The sequence below is a fragment of the Mustelus asterias genome, chromosome 2 (genome assembly GCF_964213995.1).
Source record: "Mustelus asterias chromosome 2, sMusAst1.hap1.1, whole genome shotgun sequence".
Taxonomy (NCBI): domain Eukaryota; kingdom Metazoa; phylum Chordata; class Chondrichthyes; order Carcharhiniformes; family Triakidae; genus Mustelus; species Mustelus asterias.
The window spans coordinates 64,171,942-64,195,619 of NC_135802.1; the positions used below are offsets into that span (position 1 = coordinate 64,171,942).

At 43.8% G+C, this 23,678-nt stretch overlaps 1 protein-coding gene across 1 annotated transcript in view; it reads left to right on the forward strand.

Annotated features, from left to right (window-relative positions):
• Positions 1-23,678, forward strand: part of LOC144508500 (contactin-associated protein-like 2) — a 1,535,312-nt gene that overhangs the window by 257,125 nt on the left and 1,254,509 nt on the right. The window contains exon 2 of the mRNA XM_078236477.1: positions 10,904-10,954. The gene's annotated coding sequence lies outside the window, so the exon portion shown is untranslated. The remainder of the gene's footprint in view (positions 1-10,903; positions 10,955-23,678) is intronic.

Genomic DNA, 23,678 nt, shown 5'->3' on the forward strand with positions numbered 1-23,678 from the left:
GCTGCCATCCATGTGATGCAGGTACATCCATCATGCTGTTCGGAAGTGAGTTCTGGAAATTTGACCCAGCGGCGGTGAAGGAACTATGAAATATTTCCAAGATTTTCCGAGTGGTGGTGTTCCCATGTCTCTGCTGTCCTTGTCATTCTAGATGGTAGCGGTCATGGGTTCGGATGATGTTGTCCAAGGAGCCTTGGTGAGTTCCTGTATTACATCTTGTAGGTGGTACAGACGGCTGTCACTGTGTGTCCGTGATGGTAGGATTGAATGCTTAATGATGGAGTGGCAACCAAACGGCTGCTTTGCCTGGATGTGCTGAGCTTCTTGAGTGTTGTTGAAACTGCACTCATTCAGTTAAGTGGAGAATATTCTATCACACTCCTGACTTGTGCCTTGTAGATTGTGGACAGGCTTTGAGGGGAGTCAGGAGGTGAGGCACTTGCTACAGGAATTCCTAGCCTCTGAGCTACCCTTGTAGCCATACTATTTATATGGATGGTCCAGTTCATTTCTGGTCAAAGGTAATCCCCAGGATGTTGATAGCGGGGGATTAATTGATGGTAAAGCCATGGAACATCAAGAGGCGATGGTTATATTTTCTCTTGTTGGAGGTGGTTATTGCCTGGCACTAGTGTGGTGTGAATGTTATCTGCCACTTGTCAGCCCTTGCCTTGATATTGTCCAGGTCTTGCTGCATTTGGACCTGGACTGCTTTAGTATCTGAAGAATCGCGAATTGGTGCTGGATATTGTGCAAATATTAGTGAACATCCCCACTTTTGACCTTATGAAGGAAGGAAGATCATTAATCAAGCAGCTAAAGATGTTTGGGTCCACGACAGTACCCTAAGGAACAGTGATGTCCTGGAACTGAGATGATTAGTCTCCAACAACCACAACCATCTTCTTTTGTGCCAGGTATGACTCCAACCAGCGGAGAGTTTTGCCCTTGATTCTCATTGACTCTAGTTTTGCTTGGGCTCTTTGATGCCACACTCAGTTAAATGTTAAAGGCGTTCTGATTCATTCAACTTATTTTTTTGCCCGAATGGCGTACATTTGTTTTAATTGCACTTTCAATATTATTTTTTCACAGGAAATTATTAAAAATGTTTCATTGTGGATTCATATAAATTTTGCATGCCTCCCAGGATCGTAGACGCTTCTTGGACCACGTGAATTGGTAAATTCCCATCTGTAATCCAAATGTAACACATTGGTTTCAGTAACTACTTGTTTTTACTGAGTTTTCATCTGGTTGAAACACTTCTAATTTCTACATTGCTATTGAGCGTTGTGCCTATTGTTGTATGATTTTGCCACCAGTCTGCCTTGCCCTTTTAAATGCTTAAATGAAGTTTAGGATATGTCTGTAACCTCCATCTCTTTGAGAATCATTGATCGTATGATTAAAACATGAAAACATAAAATGCAGGAACGTTTCAGCAGTTTATACAGCATGCTGGAGAGAGAGAAAACGAGTTAATGGGCAGGATCTTAACTCATTCAAAATCTATTCATGTACACCAATTGAAATTGGGCCCAATGTTACAGTTCGATGACCTTTAGTCAGACATGGACAAACAGAAAGGAGACAGAGTAGGCGGTGGTGTAGTGGTATTGTCACTGGATTAGTAAACCAGAGACCCAGGGCGTTGGGTTCAAATCCCACCACAGGTGATGGTGAAATTTGAATTCTGTAAAAATCTGTATTTAAAAGTCTAATGATGATCACAAAACCATTGTTGACTGTCGTAAAAACCTATCTGGTTTACTTAGGGAAGGTAATCTGCCATCCTTACCTGGTCTGGCTTACATGTGACTCCAGATCCACGACTCTCAAATGCTCTCTGAAATGGAGGGCAGGTAGGGAAGGGCAATAAATGCTGGCCCTGCCAGCAATGCCTACATCCCATAAGTGAATAGCAAAAAATGTCAAACTATGGCACATAAATGTATTCACCTAAAATTTTGATGTTTTCCAACTTGCTTACTTGGCAGCAAACAGTTAATTTGTGATTGTGATCATAGAAATCATAGAAACCCTACAGTGCAGAAGGAGGCCATTCGGCCCATCGAGTCTGCACCGACCACAATCCCACCCAGGCCCTACCCCCACATATTTACCCGCTAATCCCTCTAACCTACGCATCTCAGGGGCAATTTTAACCTGGCCAATCAACCTAACCCGCACATCTTTGGACTGTGGGAGGAAACCGGAGCACCCGGAGGAAACCCACGCAAACACGAGGAGAATGTGCAAACTCCACACAGACAGTGACCCGAGCCGGGAATCGAACCCAGGACCCTGGAGCTGTGAAGCAGCAGTGCTAACCACTGTGCTACCGTGCCGCCATGGTTTAGATGGTTTAGAGGTTCACAGTTGAATCAAATGTTCCAAACTTTGGGCTGATATATTTATTTTCCCTAATTGTTGCAGAGTTAACATTTACATGGAAGCATTGATTTAGTTTTTTCTCAACTGCAAGATTTGCTGTGCTATTCTAAATAACTGCTTTTAGCATGTCTCTGTTCTGGTGTCATAGATGTTTGGGTTCTCAAAGCTTTGTCCAATACCATCCAGATGTTTCCTGGTTTATTGGTTTCCATCATTTCTGTGGCTGGTGTTGTGCCATCTAAGTGAAAAGCATCAACATCCTGTTATCCATGCAAAGGGAATTAAAATTAGCACCCAAATCTTCTGGTCTCCATATCATTGGGACCCTGTGGAAGTCCTGAACTCCATGAGAAATGCTGGCGAAGTTTCAGCTTCTGATGAGCAATTCATTTGCTCCCTGTGACCCTCGATAATTGTCTCCGACACTTGAGCCAAAGACAGAGACTTGAGGTGAAATTCTCCCATTCGATACTATGTCCTGTGGCGGGCACAGGAGCGTGGAGTGTTTCTCACTGTGGAGGCCGGTAGGAAACCAGGCCATATCTTCTGGTCCCGACCTTGTTACTCATGGAACCAAATGTTTTGTGCTGTATTCTGTGGTGGGACAGGAATGATGGCATGAGCCTTGGCATCATATCCTGGCGCCATGTTGAAAAGAGGCTCAAATCACTGACCCACCGTTGAAGAAAGAAGATGGACCTCCTGAAAATGATGGATCTCCAGGAATACTTTGAGGCTGAAAGATGGACCTCCTCAATGACACTGGGACTGAAAGATCCACCTGTTGATCCACTGATTCATCCACTCACCCACTCACTAACATTTACAGTGGACCTTTAAACTTCCTGTTAGGCACCGAGTGACATAAAAAGGTGTATCCTATCTCCAACTGGCACTATTGCAATCCGTTGGAGTTCTCTGAGGGATGCTGTGCTGATTTCTGGAAACGTTGGACTCAGAAGACCTGGCAATAAATGTGCGAACAATGTTCGAGGCGGGGCAAAGTTTGCACAGAGTGGCAATTTTTAAATCTACATCTTTACATGCTAGTATTTTGGTCATAACTGAACTATCCTGTGTGAGTGAGAAACTGTTAGGTCTTAGTGAATTGAATGTTTTGTTATCCTATTGCCGGCTTTACTGCAAAGCAAATTGGTAAGCATCTGATATTCTTGTTTATCATATAGAACTCTAATAATATTTACAGTGTTCAGCATAAAACTAAGTTGATTTTTAGAACCTTCAACAGAGAATAACATCCTGGTGTCATTGGGATATTCATCTCTTGTGACGTTTTTGTGAGCAGTTCCATTGAATACAAAGTTAGGTCAGATAGCAGAAATACTGGGATATCCTAAATGGACATTTGCCTCTAAAAAATAGCCTAGAAGAGTTCCAAAGTTGAACCTTTGTCTTCAGCTTTGGTTAATACAAAGTGACATTGCAGATGACAACCACAAGTTATCTATTGAATAGTTAACTTCATATCTGCAAGACAGGCAGTAACCAAACCACTACAGGCAGGTGCGAACTGATTTTGACATTGGACAGACAGGTGATGTTTTGCCTTCAGGGCTCAGAAGAGCAAGTCAATATTCCTGCCAAGAAGGATTAAGTGTGATGTTGTCTACCGACCTGTGCTGTAAGAACAACAATCGCTCTGCAGTAACAAACATTTTGTTTTTCTGCAGTGTAATTTTAACAGAATATGAGTTACCATCTCAGAAACAATACCAGAAACGATGCCAGCAGAAAATCTTCCTGCACTATGAGGTAAATTCCATTGTCCTGCGATCCCAACTGGGAATCTCTCAATAGCAACATGGATGAGAGCACCAGTTCTACAACATTGTAGCCCAGCTCTAATCTAAGCTTTCATTGAGAACATCTCATTGTATTGAAGTGCAGGATCACTAAATACACTTCTCAGATTGTAGTATTTTGGGATTTGTTTTGTGCTTATTCTTTTCTGGTGACATAAGAATTATGAGGGGGAGTCTTGGACGATCCGAGGAGGAATCGGGTTTGGGTGGTGAGGTATAGGTTGCCTTGAAACTATGTCGGGAGCTGGACTGCTGTGTTGGAGAACTGAGGCAGGTCTTCTTACCAGCTCCTTATGCACTCCACGTGGCTCGTAAAATGCAGTATGAACCCAAACCCTGTGTGGAAAGACAAAAATCCCAGGCAAAATCGCACATGGATCAAATGGGTATTTCAGAGGGCGCGAGAACTTACAAGTTGGCTTTTCTCAAGCCCACACAAAATTACAGGCCCAAGACCTGAGTTTTAAATATGTTCTGTATCAGCAAATTCAGGTTGATCTCATGGCCACTGTTGCTGTATCATTCTGAAGGGACAGTTGATTAATATCGTGATTTGATGTTTAAAGCAAAATACTGTGGATGCTGGAATCTGAAACAGAAAATGCTGGAAAATCTTAGCAGGTCTGACAGCATCTTGGAGAGAGAATAGAGCTAATGTTTCAAGTCTGGATCACCGTTCATCAGAGCTGAAGATTTTTTAAAAATATGAAATTTGTACTGTAAGGGTGAGGAGGGGGAGTGTTATTGATTTGATGTTTCCTGATGACTCCGCTACTAAGGTGGACAATTACAAAACACAAGTTGCGCACACCAGCACTTCATGACCAATTATAATATTTGACATGTTCAACATTAATTTAAATTTCACTTTACATATTTAATAGCCTATTGAAAGCTTTTGAATGACTCATTTTATCACTTTGATTACATTATGAGAGTCATCTCCGAAGGGCCAACTTATTAATATTTTGGTCAGTGATTATGTTCAGCATCTTTGACCTCATATTTCCTGGCAGCCCTTAGTCCTGGAGTAAGGTTTATGGAAGAGGAGGATGAGAATGCTCCATGTTTGCAAAGTGCAGTTTGTCAGCCAGTACACTTGTTCCCTGTCTGGATGGTTCCCTCACAGCTGTCTGGTCAGCTGTCCTCGGGCTGGTTTGAGATTGTGTCCCATAATGTTTGTCTGAGAAGTGGTTCACACTGAGTGCCAAGGTTAATTTTATGCCAGTGGTTAGCACTTAAGAACCTTTTTTTGTTTTAACTTTGGAGAGGAATAGTGACAAAATTATGAATGTATGTTAATTAATATGAATTTGCTGATTGTATTGTGTACAATCCATTTAACAGTTTGGTGTTAAATATATTTGTCTTTTGGTCCAATTGAGCACATATATTGTTCAATGTTCTAAATATCATCATTCATTTTATTCTCATAAGAGTACAAAGGAAAGGATTTGTTGTTTGACACTTGGATCTTACAACATTTACCTAAGATGTTTGGTGGGCAAAGGCATACAGAAAGTTCTGTAAGAGATGGTAGTTCTTAGTAAATGTACATCTATAATCCCTTGCCATTGCTTCGGGTTATGGGGAAAAGGCAGGAGAATGGGGATGAGAAAAATATTAGCCATGATTGAATGGCGGAGCAGACTCGATGGGCTGAGTGGCCTAATTCTACTCCTATGTCTTATGGTCTTCTCAGCATCCATTGTCCAAATATAATGAATATGATTTTAGCTTTGCATCATTTCAAAGATGGCATTGGACGTGCGAGTGTGTTATGAGTTAGGTTCTGATCTTTCACCTCTGGGATCTAGGCTTAAATTCAGGCCAGAGGTGATAGCCTTTTCCACCTGCTGGTTGTAAGGGTTCTGTTGGGCAGTCTCAATCAAGTTTCTGTGCAGCAGGCAATTACAACAATGTTTCCATCTGACAGTCTCTCAGGCAGGTGAAGGATATAGAACATAGAAAAAATACAGCACAAACAGGCCCTTCGGCCCACAAGTTGCACCGGTCATGTCCCTACGTACCTAGGCTTATATATAGGCTTACCTATAACCCTCAATCCTATTAAGTCCCATGTACTCATCCAGAAGTCTCTTAAAAGACCCTATTGAGCTTGCCTCCACCACCACTGACAGCAGCCGATTCCACTCACCCACCACCCTCTGAGTGAAAAACTTACCCCTGACATCTCCTCTGTAGCTACTCCCCAGCACCTTAAACCTGTGTCCTCTCGTCGCAGCCATTTCAGCCCTGGGAAAAAGCCTCCGAGAATCCACCCGATCTATACCTCTCAACATCTTGTACACCTCTATCAGGTCACCTCTCATCCTTCGTCTCTCCAAGGAGAAAAGACCGAGCTCCCTCAGCCTATCCTCATAAGGCATGCCAACCAATCCAGGCAACATCCTTGTAAATCTTCTCTGCACCCTTTCAATCATTTCCACATCCCTCCTGTAATGAGGCGACCAGAACTGAGCACAGTACTCCAAGTGGGGTCTTATAAAGCTGCATCATTATCTCCCGACTCCTAAACTCTATCCCTTGATTGATGAAGGCCAGCACACCATACGCCTTCTTAACCACCTCCTCTACCTGCGAGGCTGATTTAAGAGTCCTATGGACCTGGACCCCAAGGTCCTTCTGATCCTCTACGCTAAGAGTCTTACCCTTGATATTATACTCCTTCATCCCATTTGACCTGCCAAAATGGACCACTACACATTTATCCGGGTTGAAGTCCATCTGCCACTTCTCCGCCCCGTCTTGCATCCTATCTATGTCACGCTGCAACTTCTGACATCCCTCCAAACTATCCACAACACCACCAACCTTCGTGTCGTCGGCAAACTTACCAACCCATCCCTCCACTTCCTCATCCAGGCCATTTATGAAAATGACAAACAGCAAGGGTCCCAGAACAGATCCCTGGGGCACTCCACTGGTGACCGACTTCCAGACAGAAAAAGACCCGTCTACAACCACTCTCTGCCTTCTGCAGGCAAGCCAGTTCTCAATCCACAAGGCAACAGCCCCTTAGATCCCATGCCCTCTCACTTTCTCGAGATGTCTTGCATGGGGGACCTTATCGAATGCCTTGCTGAAGTCCATGTGGCGGCACGGTAGCACAGTGGTTAGCACTGCTGCTTCACAGCTCCAGGGACCTGGGTTCGATTCCCGGCTTGGATCACTGCCTGGGTGGAGTTTGCACATTCTCCTCGTGTCTGCGTGGGTTTCCTCCGGGTGCTCCGGTTTCCTCCCACAGTCCAAAGATGTGCGGGTTAGGTTGATTGGCCATGCTAAAATTGCCCTTAGTGTCCTGGGATGCATAGATTAGAGGGATTAGTGGGTAAAATATGTAGGGATATGGGGGTAGGGCCTGGGTGGGATTGTGGTCGGTGCAGACTCGATGGGCCGAGTGGCCTCTTTCTGTACTGGTGGGTTTCTATGATTCTATGATAAACCACATCTACCACTTTTCCTTCGTCAATGTGTTTAGTCACATTTTCAAAGAACTCCACCAGGCTCGTAAGGCACGATTTGCCTTTGACAAAGCCGTGCTGACTACTTTTGAGCATACTAAACTTCTCTAAATGTTCATAAATCCTGTCCCTCAGGATCTTCTCCATCAACTTACCAACCACTAAGGTTAGACTCACCGGTCGGTAATTTCCTGGGCTCTGCCTATTCCCTTTCTTGAATATAGGAACCACATCCGCAATCCTCCAATCCTCCGGAACCTCTCCCGTCTCCATCAACGACGCAAAGATCATCACCAGAGGCTCTGCACTCTCTTCCCTCGCCTCCCACAGTAACGTGGGATACATCCCATCCGGTCCCGGCGACTTATCTATCTTGATGCTATTCAAAATTTCTAACACACCCTCTTTCTTAATACCCACATACTCAATGTTTTCAGTCCGCCTCAACCCTGTAGTACAACCACCCAGGTCTTTTTCCACCGTGAATACCAAGGTAAAATATTCATTAAGCACCTCTGCTATTTCTTCCGGTTCTGTACAGACTTTCTCACCTTCACATTTTATAGGTCCTATTCCTTCACATCTCATCCTTTTACTCTTCACATATTTATAGAACGCCTTAGGGTTCTCCTTAATCTTACCTGGCAAGGCTTTCTCGTGACCCCTTCTGGCTCTCCTAATTTCTTTCTCAAGTCCCTCCCTACAAGCCGTATACTCATCTAGACCCCTGTCATCGCCTAGCTCTCTGAACCTTTTGTACGCTTTCCTTTTCTTTCTCGCTAGGTTCAGCGCAGCTTTCGTGCACCACGGTTCCCGTAACCTACCAACACCTCCCTGTCTCATCGGAACGTTGTCATGCAGAACTCCAGACAAACATTCCTTGAAAATCTGCCACCTTACTTCAGTACATTTCCTCGAGAATGCCTCCTTCCAATTTACGCCTCTAATCTCCTGCCTGATGGCTTCATATTTCCCCTTACTCCAGATAAACACTTTCCTAGCTTGCCTGATCCTATCTCTTTCCAATGCTAGCGTAAAGGAGATAGAGTTATGATCACTATCCCCAAGATGCTCCCCCACTGAGAGATCCGACACCTGTCCAGGCTCATTAGCCAGTACCAGATCGAGTACAGCCTCTCCTCTTGTAGGCTTATCCACATGCTGTGTCAGGAAACCCTCCTGAACACACCTAACAAACTCCTCCCCATCCAAACACCTTACCCTAGGGATATTCCAATCGATGTTTGGGAAATTAAAGTCTCCCATCACGACAACCCTGTTATTACTACATCTCTCCAGGATCTGTTTCCCTATCTGCTCCTCAACATCCCTGTTACTATTGGGCGGCCTGTAGAAAACACCCAGCAAAGTTATCGACCCCTTCCCGCTCCGAACTTCCACCCACAGAGACTCCGTAGACAATCCCTCCACGGCTTCCACCTTCTCTACAGCTGTGACACTATCCCTGATCAGCAGTGCCACTCCCCCTCCTCTTTTGCCTCCCTCTCTGTCCTTTCTGAAACATCTGAAACCCGGCACCTGAAGTATCCAGTCCTGTCCCTGTCCCCAAGTCTCCGTAATGGCCACCACATCACACTTCCAAGCATCGATCCACACTCTAAGCTCATCCACTTTGTTCACTACACTCCTGGCGTTAAAATAGACACATCTCAAACCTTTGGTCTGAGCTCTCCCCTTCTCCATCACCCGTCTATTCTCCCTCTTACACTGTATAATCCTTCTCTATTTGCGGGCTAACCTCCTCGCTCTCAGTCACCTCATCACGATTCCCTCCCCCCCACCTTTCTAGTTTAAAGTCTCCCCAGTAACCTCAGCCAACCTTCCTGCCAGGATATTGGTCCCCCTGGGATTCAAGTGCCACCCGTCTTTTTTGTACAAGTCACACCTTCCCCGAAAGAGGTCCCAATGATCCAGGAACCTGAATCCCTGCCCCCAGCTCCAGTCCCTCAGCCACGCATTCATCCTCCACCTCACTCCATTCCTGCTCTCACTTCCCCGTGGCACACTCAGCAATCCTGAGATTACTACCTTTGCGTTCCTCCTTCCTAACTGTCTACCTAACTCCCTGCATTCTCTTTTCATGACCCATTCCGTCTTCCATCTTATGTCAGCGGTACCAATATGGACCACGACCTCTGGCTCCTCTCCCTCCCACTTCAGGATATCTGGGACGCGATCAGAGACATCCCAGATCCCAGCACCAGGGAGGCAGACCACCATCCGAGACTCCCGTCTGCCTCCGCAAAAACACCTGTCCGACCCCCTTACTGTTGAGTCCCCGATTAATACTGCCTTCCTCCTTTCCTTAGCCCTCTGAGTTACAGGGCCGGACTCTGCTCCAGAGACACGGACACTGCTGCTTCCCCCAGGTGGGCTGTCCCCCCCAGCAGTACTCAGACAGGAGTACTTATTGTGAAGGGGCACATCCACCGGGGTGCTCTCTATCACCCGAGCTTTCCCCTTCCTGGACGTTACCCACTTGTCTGCCTCCTGTCTATCACCTGGTTGGTTATGATATGTTGGTTAAGAAAAGGGGAAATAATACATTGTTGCAGGAGGAGTGTTTTTCTGAGGTTGCTGCTGAAGCACGTTGGATAGAGTTAACAGAGCTTTATCTATGTCCCTGTCTGAGGAGTCTTGATGCTGTTACTGGAGCCCTGATGCTATTGCTGGGGCGTATTCCATATTACTGCAGTAATATTCTCCACTTTGAGCACATGTTTTATTAAAATGAAGAAAGAATTGAGCTGAGGGGAGGTAATTGTGCAGTTTGTCTCAAAAGATGCCATGTGTTAGTATTTTGAAGCTGTCAGAAAACAGTGCAGCCTATGAGCAGAAAGCAAATCTGTTGCTTATTATTGTCCACAGTTGTAACACCACTGGACAACTCCCAGAAGTGCATTGAAGTGGCTCCTTTCATTTTCCTTTTGGTTTCAGCTGTGCCACTAACCAAGGATGTCAATCTAAAGCAGGCAGAGATATTGCTGACAACCAATAACCAAAGATCTGCCATAATTAAAAGGAAAGATTAAGAAATATGAAAGAATTGAGAGGAAAAACAGAAGAGCCATTAAAGAAGGCTGATGGGAAAAGCAGCTGACTTTAAATTGTCCAACTTAGAGTATTTTCTTTCAGCTTTGTTATTGTCTAGTTATCTTTCCTGTTTCCTTTCAACAGGTTCATTCTGCTCTCTTGCTCTCCAGTGAGACAACTGTGCAGAGGTTCACAGTGAGTTCTTCTTTTTCTCATCAAAGTGAATAAATGCAAGTAATGAGAACAGCGAGAATAACAGACAAACTGGAGAAGAGTACAGTCCAGAGATTTGTAAGCACTGACAGAAGGATAGTGAGTTCACATTCACTGGATCAATGAATATAAAGCCATGGTGGGATGTAAAAATAAAGACTTGCATTTATATAGTGCCTTTCATGAACTCAGGATGTTCCAAAGTGCTATTCAACAAGTTAAGTAACTTTGAAGTGTTGTCACTGAAGTAACAGGGAAAACACAACAGGTAATTTGTGCTCGTGAGCTCCCACAAACAGCAGCCTGATAATGGGCAGATAACCTGTTTTGAGATGCTGAGTGCTAAATTTCCATGCAGATGGAGAGGCTGTCGATCTGCGTGAAAGTGCTGCCAGAGGCCCAATTCCAGAATTTTTATCTTTGCCATTTACACAGGGGAGGAATTGTGGAAGGTCATAAATTGCACATTTGAGATTCCTGGACGCAGCTGGCCATATAAATTAACGGCTGCCTCCACTCGTGTGATTCTGGTGACATAGGTGTCTGAAAACAAAAGTGTGCAGATTCAACCTGGTAGGGGCGGGCCTGAACCTTGTGGATTTGTTTGGATAACCAGGGTATCTCTGGGAGAGGTAAGGTGCCCCTTTGGATATGGTCCCGGGACATCTTTAGGAATGATTCGGCACTCTTTAGAAGAGTGTTAAAGGTAGACATGAATTTATGTAAAGTATGCATGAACTCATTGCAATTGTCAAAGAATTGCCATGGCTGACAAAGAACTGTTAGGGAATATGAGGAGCCATTGGAGATGGATAGAGGGACATAGGGTACATAGCAGATATGAGAGTGCATAGGGGATGGGTAGAGTGTCATAGGGTGCCACAGCAGGCATGAGGGACCGTGGGTTGGCATGGTGGGGCATTGGGAGTTTGTGTATGTGGGTGATGAGAAGAATGAGGGCAGGAAGCCATATTTCAATAGCTTTATCAAAGGGTCAGTGGACGAAGGCAGGACATCTGCCCAGCCCACCACTGCACTCATTCTGGGGACAACAGGCCTGATTTCACCCACCTAGAACAAAAATTCAACCTCCTGGGCCTCTTCTTCCTGGGTTGGGTTTGTGGGGCTGGGAAATGTCCTGTCTCTGTGCTTCTGAGCCGAGAGCAATAATCCGGGCCTGATTGAGTAATAAGTATTGGCAAGATACTGGGAAGAGCTCCTCTGCTCTTCCTTGAAATAGTGCTATAGGTTCTTCTTTTTTCACCTGGGAGACAGGTGCAGCTTTAGTTTAACATCTCCTCTGAAAGACAAAGACAGTGTAGCTTTTCCTCTGTACCACACAGGTGTGTCATTAAAGTCCTTGGAATGGCGCAGGAACCCACAACCTTCTGACTGGTGCCACAACTGAAGTTACATTCCTAATATCAATGCTCAAAGTAGTTATAGCATCAGTGTTAACTCAGTGATATCACTGAATCCTGAATCAAAGGTTCATGGGTTCAAGCCCACTTGTGCACATGATCTCGGCAGAGACTTCTCTGCAGTACTGATAGAATGCTGCACTGTTGGACGAGATGTTAAACTGAGGACCCCATCTGCTCTCTCAACTGGCCACAAAAGATTCGAATAAGTGTAGGTGAGTTCTCCCAGTATCCTGGCCAACATATATTCTTCAACACATGATCAGGGGAGATGGTGGCACAGTGGTATTGTCATTGCACTAGTAATCCAGAGACCCAGGGTAGCGCCTGGGTTTGAATCCCACCATGATAAATGGTGAAATTTGAATTCAATAATGCATCTGCAATTAAAGTCTAATGATGTCCATTAAATCATTGTTGATTGTTGTAAAAACTCATCTGGTTTACTAATGTCCCAGCTGTCAGGAAACAGGTTTAATTGATCTATATTCGTATTGTTAAATATTAGAAATAAGGTACAGATTTAAATGGGTTTAATTTTGTGTTTTGTGCAGGAAAGGGTAAACCTATAGTTAGAATAATGCTAAAAAATGGTTTTTGCATGTATGGGGGTTTTTGGTTTCAGTTCAAACTGTGTTTCTATTGTGCTGAGAGAATGTGTACGATGGGGAAAGCAAACATGAGCTTGGGGAAAGAATGTGAGATTGCTTAGCAACAAAGGACCATTTTTAAGAAGACCTTTTTAGTTTTAGTGTTTAATTGGATCCAAACAGTTGGAGATGGGAAGCTAAAGAGCGAACAACTCGCAGCTCTGCTAGAAGCAGGAAAGCTATACAATGCAGTAATGTGGATGAAAGCAACCTCCAGAGAAGATAAAGGACAACTAATTCCAGGAACGAGTGAATGAAAAAGAAGCTGCAGGGATATTGGAGTAAAAAGGAACAAAGAGAAACTGCCACTGGAACTCTGTACTGTTCATGGAAGTTAGTCAGACCTGGGAAAAGAAGAGCTGATGAGGTTGGCTACAGAAGAGCCACATATCTGAAGCAATTGTCAGGTTTGCTGTCCCTTTTTCCAGTTTCTAAAACAGTTATATACTGCTGGGGACTGAGTACGTGAGTTTTTGTGCAGAAGTTTGGATGTGTGTTGCAACTCAAGACAAAAGAATAGTGAAAGGGAAGCTGGAAAACTTCGAGGTGGATCCTTGATGAAAACAGCTGATTGAAAGGATTGTTTGAAAGAAGATTTTAAAGCATGTCTTTTTCAGAGTGGAGTTTGGAAACAATTGTTTAATGATCATCTGGGGGAATTCGAGGAGAACTCCACAAAAAATCGACTGTGCCTCTTGGTTTCAGACTGGAGTGTGTTTGACCACAGTAAACCTGTGGGCTTAACAGGTTTGGGTGTTTAATGAGACCATTATAGCAGAAGATATATTGTGTAACTTGTGTTATCCGTGAAATTCATGTATATTTGTGAAGATAAAGAGGTGAAGGAGTATTGTATTATCGGCACCTTTTCAAGTTTAATAATTCTTTTTGTTAAAAGTTAATTGACATTCCTGTGACTCTGTTCATCCAGGTTTTCTAAAAAAAAGTAAAAGTTATGGTCTTTTGAGCCAGGGTTCCATTCTGGGATCTTCCCATCCAGTGGAAACAACTGGGATCACAACACCAGCATCAACCTACGCACCAGAAATAACAATGGCAAACCCAGCCCTGTCAACCATGCAAAGTCCTCCTTACTGACATCTGTGGGTTTGTGCCAAAAATTGAGAGTGTGAGGGAAGAGGTGAGATAATGCGAAGGTTGTGAGGAAATGTGAGGGGGAGAGTGAGAAGTAGAGTATGCAGAGGGGAGTGGCGAGGGGTATGAGGGAATGTGTGCACAGGGGCAGACTCTCTCCGTAAGTCTGGCTCAAACTCAGTATCAGGGTTCTCTTTCACCTTCACCCACACACACACCATCATGCACTCTCATCCACCCTCTCAGTGGGTGAGGGTAAGTGAGTGAGCATACTGGCACTGAGAGTGAGCTGGACACACACCCTCACCCTATTGCACTCCAACGCAGTATTTATTGCTTGTCTTTTTCTGGCTCGGCAAGTTGTTTCTTTTCATATCTCAGTTTTTTTAAGTTCATGTTTTCTTTCTGAAATTTTCTCATCAGCCCGTGATGTGAGAAACCAAATGTGCCCCCCACTACCCCCTCCCCCCACCCCTTCCCAAAAGCGTGAGACAAGCCTGGCCTGGAGGCTAACCCTGTCTGCTTTGATGTGGGTGCAGCCAAAGGTGCGGCTGTTACACTTTAAAGTTTTAAAAATATTGGTGCGAGCTCCCTCCACATTGAAGCACCCTCTCAGTTATATACCATCCATTGCAGCCTGCTACCCTTCTCATGCTGAAAAGCTTCTGATTGGCTCTCTAGCCTCAAGAGTTTGGCTGCTGTCCTGACTTGGTCAGGGAACCTGTTGCCATGCCAATTAAAATGGGCTCCCATGAAAATGCCAAAAAGCGACAGTTTCCCTGGCCATGCTAAATTCCCCTTCAGTGTACCTGAACAGGCGCTGGAGTGTGGCGACGAGGGGATTTTCACAGTAACTTCATTGCAGTGTTAATCTAAGCTTACTTGTGACTAATAAATAAACTTTAATTTTAGCTTCCCCTGTAGCTCTGTTCCCCCCGCCCCCCCCCCCACCGGGGCATGCTCATGGCCAAGAAACAGTTCCAGCCTCCTATTGCGCACCCCTGGAAAAATCCAGCTACATGTCTCAAACTACTTACCAATTGCACCCAATATAATGGAAAGAAATATATTCAATCTCCATTACTGGATATGAAAATAGCTTTGCATTCTGAAAGTTATCACCTTTGATGGGAAAAGTTGCACAAAGATACTGCCCAAAACAGATAAGCTGCTTTAAAAAAAACTTCCATCTTTTTCATCACCTGGCTGGAGTGATACTTCACTGTTGCATTAATCCCTTTTTGCACCCCAAGGTTGAGTGTCATAAATCATATCTTAACAAGTCTCTGAAGACATGAATTACCAGCTATAAATAGTTGTGGTGAGATTAATTCACATTCATGTCATCAATCCAGTCAATTCATGAAATGCAAAAACTTGAATGGGAGCCTTACAGCAAGATGATTGTTACATATTTTTAAATTTAACATTTTCCTACAATAGAAAACCTATTAAGTCACTTTCTAATACCTTCCCAATGGATTATTTTATCAGTTTGTTAGTCTATCCAATTGAGCCTACATATGCCTTTAAATATCCATAGCAAACATAACTTGAACTGCGTCCTACACTGAATAACTAAATGTATCATTGTGTGTCTGCATGGGTTTTCTCTGGGTGCCCTGGTTTCCTCCCACAGTCTGAAAGACGTGCTGGCTAGGTTCATAAGCCAAGCTACATTCTCCCACAGTGTACCCGAACAGGCACCCGAATGTGCAACCCGGGGATTTTCACAGTAACTTCATTGCAGTGTTAATATCAGCCTACTTGTGACAGTACATAAATAAAAAGGTAAAGATTGTATTCTGTTCCATGATATGTATTCAAAACAGACACCCAAGACAAAATTAAACTAAATTTTCCCAAAAAACATTTTAAGGGCGCAATCGGTAAGTGTCAAAAAAGTCTGAAAACAGGAGCGTTTCAGCGAGCTACCCTGTGCAATCTTCCCATGCTCTGTCAATTGTTTGGACAGTTGGGAGATTCATGGGGGGCGGAGCATAAGTTTGACGGTGTCGCTGGCTGCTGACTGCTCAGGTAGCTCCGCTCCTGCCAAAACCTCCTCACCCTTCCCACGGACATCACCCCCCCCACTCCCACCCCCCCTCCTCAACCCCCCACCTCCCCTCCACCGCCACACCTATGACATTATAGGTCATCAGCATCAGGGCATTTGGACCCTCCTGATGATTCCCCCATTGCGACCCCATCTGGGGCCCACCCCCATGGCCCACGCCCTCTGCAGCCCCTCCTTTGCTGATTTCCCCGTTTGTTGATCACCCCTCTGCATGACCCCCCTTTGCCAATCAACCCCCACGCTCCAACCCTTTACTGATCATCCCCCTTTGTTGATCACCTCCTCTGCATGCCCCCCCCCCCTTTGCTGATCACCCCACCCCATGCAGAGCTCATCCCCTTGTTTCCTCCCCTTATAGCCCCACCCCCTTGGCACTGCCCAGCACTGTTATGTTGCATGATAGGCAGTTCCAGGCTGCCCAGTGGGCGCTGCCCAGCTATGCCTCCAACCAGCCGGGGCTTCAATTGCCTCTGATCTCCCTGATGTGGCTATCGTGTCTGGTCCCGATTGCTGAGAACCATGAGTGATTCTCATCATGCGAGACCCCCCCACCGACAAGGGCGGACCGTCCAGGAGGCCTGAAATGGCCGTGCCTGATGTGTTAACGTCAAGTAGGAAATTAACATTTAAATCAGCTTTGTGCCAATTTTGATCCTGATGTGCCTGAATCCTGCTGCTTTCCTTCCTCCACCAGGTTTGTTATGGTAGGCCCATGATAGACCTACCCTTCCCGGCACCAATTGAGAGCCTTAAGTGGTTAATTAATTATAACTTTAAGAGCATAATCCTTCCACCACAGACATTAAGCCAGCGATAGGTTGGTCTGTTGCCATGCAGTGTGCATTCAGCAAATGCGGCTCGCTTGTTACCTACCTCCTTCCCACTTAGTGCCTAATCAAGGGACTAGACATTGAGAAGGATGAGGTTGTCCACTGAGAGCCCTTACTGCCAACCCCCCTGTACCCCTCACTCCATGCCCCCTATGTTACTTACATATGTCCTGTGTTGCTCCACACTCTTGCGACTCGGATGTCTGTCTTTCCAATAGCAACCAAGGCTTCCCCACCTTCCCAGTTCCGCTGCCGAGCACAAGAGCTGGCATCCCCTGATTGGCTCGTAGGTGAGAGATCTGCGCCTGACTTCTTGAATGCACTGTGGGATTCTACAACTTATTCCTAGGGAAAGCTTGTTGCTGGCCTCACCACTGCCTGATTGGCATGTGGTTCGGCAGACCTTCCCAAAGAAATGCAATGTGACTCTTTTGCTGGTTCTCCAGCTGGCTTGTGAGACACACAGCTATTCAACAAGATTCTGCCTTTGGTCTTTTGTCAGCTAGGAATTTCTATGTCCCTGACTATAATGGATTGGAGTGCTGGATCTGTACTTCAAGTATCACAGGTATTTATGCATTTTGCACATCCACCCTGCTACTCATTCATTCTTTCTCAAGGATCAATACAAAAATTCCCTGAGTTACAATAGACATTTTCTTTTAATTTTTTTTGTTTCCTTTCAGTCTCTGTTCGCCAATCCTTTCTTTCAATAATCAAGGATAATGAATGCACATGACATTCATTTAGTCCCAGATGCAACATTGATGTTGCTGCGGTGTTATCATTATTACATTCCAGTGCAGATAATGTGATGTGGACAGCGAGGTGAAGAAACAATTCATGTGATTTGCTATGAGATTGAAGCAATTTCTGGTCCAATATCAGGCCATTATCATATTGCTGTTAAATTGACTACCGTTTCCCTTGCATGATAACAGTGACTCCACTTTCACAAGTTCTTTATTGGCTTTAGGATGGCTTAAAGAGTTAAAAGGTGCCATATTAATGCCAAAGTCTTTACTTTAGAAAACATTGGAGAAAAGTCTTACTGGCGTTTTTTATGTTTATTCTTTCATGGGATGTGTGTGTGTTCATGGCTAGGTCAGCATTTGTTGCCTATCCTTAATTGCCCTTGAGAAAGTGGCGGGGAGCCGCCTTCCTGAACCGCTGCAGTCCATGTGGTGTAGGTACACCCGCAATGCTTGTTCATGTTGGTTTTGACCTTTCTTTAAAGACCAAGCATAATGATGCAGGACACAGCAGCACTTAATGGCAAAGTTTCTATAATCATTTTGCTAAACAATTAAATCGTCCTGCATGGGATGATGCAATATAATTTATGAAGCAAGGTGAGATTCAACTTATTATCTCCATTCCAGTTAGATTGAGTCAGTGGTTTCCATGTCACTGTATTTTAAATTGGATATCTCTGGGAACTGATAATGCAACATTTTGCTCATTTGGTAGATGTATGAACATGTACAGGAAGTGGAAATGGCAAATCTATATCTCAAAAAATGATGCTGTAAGTGCCAAAGTAGTTTATTATTTTTCTATGCTGTAACAACACAAGTGGCTGAAGAATTCTAAATCAAAAGTTCTTGCCACAGGTCGTGGTACAGACAAGACTTAAGAGATTTTTGTCACCTGTTGCATACTCCTACTTGCTTTTTTTGATTTCTTTGTCTGTTTCCTGCCTCTGATTGCTTGATGATGTTCAGCTTTCTCCTATGCTGTAACGTTAGCCACATCTTGCCAGTTCAATATCGACGTTAATGATTTTCAAGACTCTCTTTGAAACATTTTGAGCCTTAACTTAGGTCATCTTAGGTGTCTTGTTACTTGCACATTCTTCATCAAAGAGACCTTTCAACATACACCAAAGACATCAATGTTTGAGAAGAATTATAAGCTTTGGCAACTTGGCTTTCTATAGCATCTTCTTAAAAAAAAGAATTGGGCGTAAATAAATTATTTTAAATTTAGGAATGTCAAAGAAATGCTTAGTCACAGTGTGTATTTTGTGTCTAAAATTGAATCTGTGAAATGGTGCTGCCAATGAGAAAGGATTTGGGAGCTTTTTTGATGTGGCATCAACAGAAATTCATTTGAAGATTCTGCTTGACAGACCATCACCAAACGAGATTAAACGGCCATGGTTCGATTATGTTGGGTTATGTAGCAGTGAGAACTATTTGAAAAGATTGTACTTTTATCATTGGTCTTTCTGACTATTTCATTCAGAGGTACTACCTTCCACAATGCTGAGGAAGGTGAGTGAAGATGTTTGACAGTAGAAACATGTGTTGCCTGCCTGGGATGGATGGAGCAACTTTTGTTGCTCAGCTCATTCAATCAAGTATCTGGCCTTTTCTGCCTCCACCAGCATGACTTTGATAATTACATTGGAAGTTGAAGTGAAAGCAGCTGTTAGTGATGTAACTGGAATCCCCTTTATTTGGTAGTGTGTATTTCTTTGCAGGCAGCAGTGCCATTCTGTCTATATTGCTTGCTGTTGTTGACCTGAGAGATAATATTTGCAGACAACTACAAACATGAATGAATCATAATGAACCAGGTAGGAAAAGAGGGCTTGTAAAGAGACAAATATCACTGGAACTGTCTGCAACCGGGGCAAAAATGTTCAAAAGATAGTCACAGAGGCAGATCATATAACACAGCTGAGAATAAGCTGTGATATCAATCTGTATGGTTCACACTTTATCTTCCTGTAATACTGAACATTTAATGATACGTAAAATATAATACACATCCAGAACAATTTGTGTAAGCAATAATCTCTGGAAAGATTTACAGACTGTAAATATTTTCAGGAAAAGCCAAACAAGTATAACCTTTTTCATCACAAGATGACAGAATGGTTACAGCGCAGAAGGAGGCCTTTGGGTCCGTCATGTCTGTGCTGGCTCTCCCAAGGAACAAATTATTCACTGCCACTTCCTCACCTTCTTTACAAATAGTCCCATGGGATATTTCATATATGCCTGAGAGTGCAAGCCTGACCTCAATTTAATGTCACATCCGAAAGGCAGTAGTGAAGCACTCCCTCAGTCCTGCACTAGTGTCAATCCAGATTTTTGTACTCATGCCTCATCAGTTGGATGTGAACAACTAACCTGTTGACTTAGAGACACAAATGTTAGCATGTGAACCATAATCTAAGTGTTAATTATGAAGGTTTATTCAGATGCATAACATGGCAGGACATTATTTTCTCTAAACAGGTAGCCACATTTTGACATGAGGACATTTATATAGAGGTGAACTATTGCTTTGACTTCTCCTTCTGAGCAACAGAGAATGCTTTCTATTTTTTGGTATTTGATGCTGAAAGTCTGAATTTTTAAAAAAAGCTCTCTAGTGTCTTGCCAGAATAAAGGCAAAGACATGAGCTGTGAACTATGTCCGCTGGGACTAAAGATGGGCCACCAGACCTTTAATGCATCTGCTCTCTGCAGCTGCTTGACTATCAAATATCCAGGCAGGGGAAAAAAAAACTTTTATTTTCCAACAAACAACCTTAGGCATGGTTCAACCAGAAGTCTGAAGGCAAAATTGCTTGAGGCACTTGAATATTTCCTCTTAAACATATTGCTCTTGTGAAAAAAATATCAAAAAAAAATCAGCTTCAAGCTGTTTAAATTATAAAAGCCTCGCTGGAAACAAAGCGACAATGTGTGTCTCTGGAAATTAGATTAGACTATTGTCGTTTGTTTTTGCTTGTGTTTCATGCTCACCAAAGTTGAAGTATTTCATTCCCCGGTGTATGACATCTTTTTGTTCCACTTGTACCTTCCAATGTCAAACGCTGTCAATTTGGATGCCTTGCAGCCAATTGCAGAGTAAAATTCATTTGCTCATTCCCAACCTCAGTAACATAATTCTCTGCGTGCATTATTTCATTTTCCACATTAGCCACCCTTTTGGATTAGAATTGCATCTACTTTTTTTATTCATAGCAAAAGACTTTAAAGTTTCAGAAATAAATTGAAGGATAATAAGAATAAATTCATAGGTATAACAAGACTAACAAGGCATATCGAGATACAGCAGTGAATATAATTAATGATAAATTTTGTAGGGAAAATGTGAATTTGCCCTTCATCCTGTATCCAGTATGCTTCTTGCTTCTCCTGAGAGTGAAGTGAAGCTGAAATATGTATTTTTGGCAGTGCTATAGTGGCTATTCTACACGCTGGGTAGGTGAGTGTTGATGAATGGAATGAGTGAGCTTGAAACTGTCCTCATCCTATATTCCTTAAGCCAGTAAATTTGCTGCCGAATAATTTACATGTAGAAAACACTACATCACAGGCCTGAACACTCCACCTGCATTTCACCCTCATTCTGCTCCCCTGAGGGCAAACAGTAATGACAAACAAGGTAAGAAGGTTGACTGTCAACCCTCGTCCCAATAAAATGCTAGGTATTTATTTTCTGCCACTATGACCTACTTGCTGAAAAGGGCACGGACGAGCTATTGCCACAGAAGTTCCTTCAGGTCAGAGTGAATCTGGAGCTTCAACAGGCAGTTGCAATATACCCCTGGATGAGAGCTACAGGTAAACGGTTTGGTTTGGGGGTTATTGATGACTCTTAGGCTTCAGTAAAGAACTTGGTTTCCCTCAAGCTATGCTCTGTCCCTCTGTTATGAGGAGGAAGATAACGAAGCCGATTATTGCGATGCCTCTTGGATAAGGCACTAGATCCTCCAAGCTGTAAGTGTGAGCCCTCGTATCTCAATTCAGCAATGCTCAAGAGAGTTGCAATTCTGTCTCAAAGCATTAACTGGGTTGTGTCAGCTATCACATAACTGCAGGCAGAACTCATAAAGCAAAACCTTCTCTGACTATGAATAAAGTCCAAGACCAAGAGAATCCTGCTGTCATTAAGTGCTTTTGGCAACAAATTCTCCTCTTGTTCTTACAGACAGATAGCAATCATATAGATGGAAATAAATGCTGAGTTATGGGGAAAGAGTGGGTGCGTGGGACAAATTGATGAACTCTTCTAATGAACCAGCACAGAAATAATGGGATGAATGGCCTCCTTGCACACTTTCAGATCTTATGAATGACCAAAGCTTCTGGATGGAAAACAGTCTGCTACTGCTGCACGCTAACATTTCCCGATCTTGCTATGAGTCATTCTGCATACATCAGGTGAGGGACAAAGATGTTTCCCAGAAAGAAATAAAATTGATCACTTTGCTCATGTGTGACCATTATGCTTTCCCTTGCTACTTTCTGTGGCCTGTGAGTCTTGATCTCCAACTGCAACCCAAATGTATAAAAATATTCTTTAGATTGGAAATCGTGATGAAATGCCTGTTGGAATTCTTTGATCGTTTGCCTGTATTTTTGTCTGACAGTCGAGAAAGACTGACAGGAGAGGGAATAGGTGTGTGAAAGCACAGTAATACATGCGCTGAGATTCTCTGGTCTCCCTGCAGTGTTTTTCTCGGCGGCAGGAGGTGGTGTGCTAGTGGCAGGATCTTCTGGTCTGGCCGCTATCAGTAGAATTTCCCATTGATTCCACCCCAAGCTGCCGGGAAACACACAGCGGGGGTGCGCAGAAAACCCCACCGGCGTGGGAGCCAGAAGATCGTACCCTGTGTGTCAGGAGTTGGATGAGATGGCATAAAGTGATCGACAAACTGGACAGTATGACAAGACTAGGTGTTATCGCTCCATAGATGAGGCCACGGAATGAGTCTCCACGATGGTAGCTGCAGCGAAGAAAGATGACACAGTCAGAAACTGTATCGACCCAGCTCACCTTAACAAAGCACTTCTGAGACCTCACCATCCAATGAAGACAGTTGAAAAAAATCATAGTAGACATACCCAATGCCAAGGTCTTGAACATCTTGGCAAATCCCACTTGATCTTTGAAGAATCCTTGAAGCTTATGACATTTATGTCTCCAGTAGGCAGATATAGATTTCTGCATATGCCCTCTGGTATCTCCACTGGTAGTGAGGTCTTCCAAAGGTCCATGGAGCAGCTCTTCTCAGGAAAACTTGGTGAAATCATTGTTGATGACATCCTAATTTGAGAAAGCACAGTGGAGGAGCATGATGAACATCTGTGTTTGGTCCTCGGCAGAATCAGAACCATACACTTGAAGTTCAACCCTGCCAAATATAAATTCAGAGTCAGCGATGTCCCCTACATGGGTCACCTACTGATTGCCAATGTTGTGAAGCCAGATCCAGACCATACAGCAGGTGCTGATAACAAAATGTGCCCTGCAGCGTTTTCTTGGCATGATAAATTACCTACTGAAGTTCGTTCCTTACTACGGTGCAGTGATTGCACCAACGTCTCCACCAGGAGCACAATAACAGTGTGTTAATCCAATTCTGGGATCTGTTTTCAGCCCCTCCAGAGCTACAATACTTTGTCTGAACATCTCTAGTGTTGTCAGTCAATGTGTCTCAGCCTGGTCTTGGAGCAATGTGCATCCACAATGGCAGGCAATTTTGTATTAAGGGCCCTTACTAACACTGAAACCCAGTATGTCCAGATTGAGAAAGAACTCCTCGTCTTTGCCTGTCAGAAATTTCATTATTTCATTTATGACCACCCTGCCACAGTTGAAACTGAT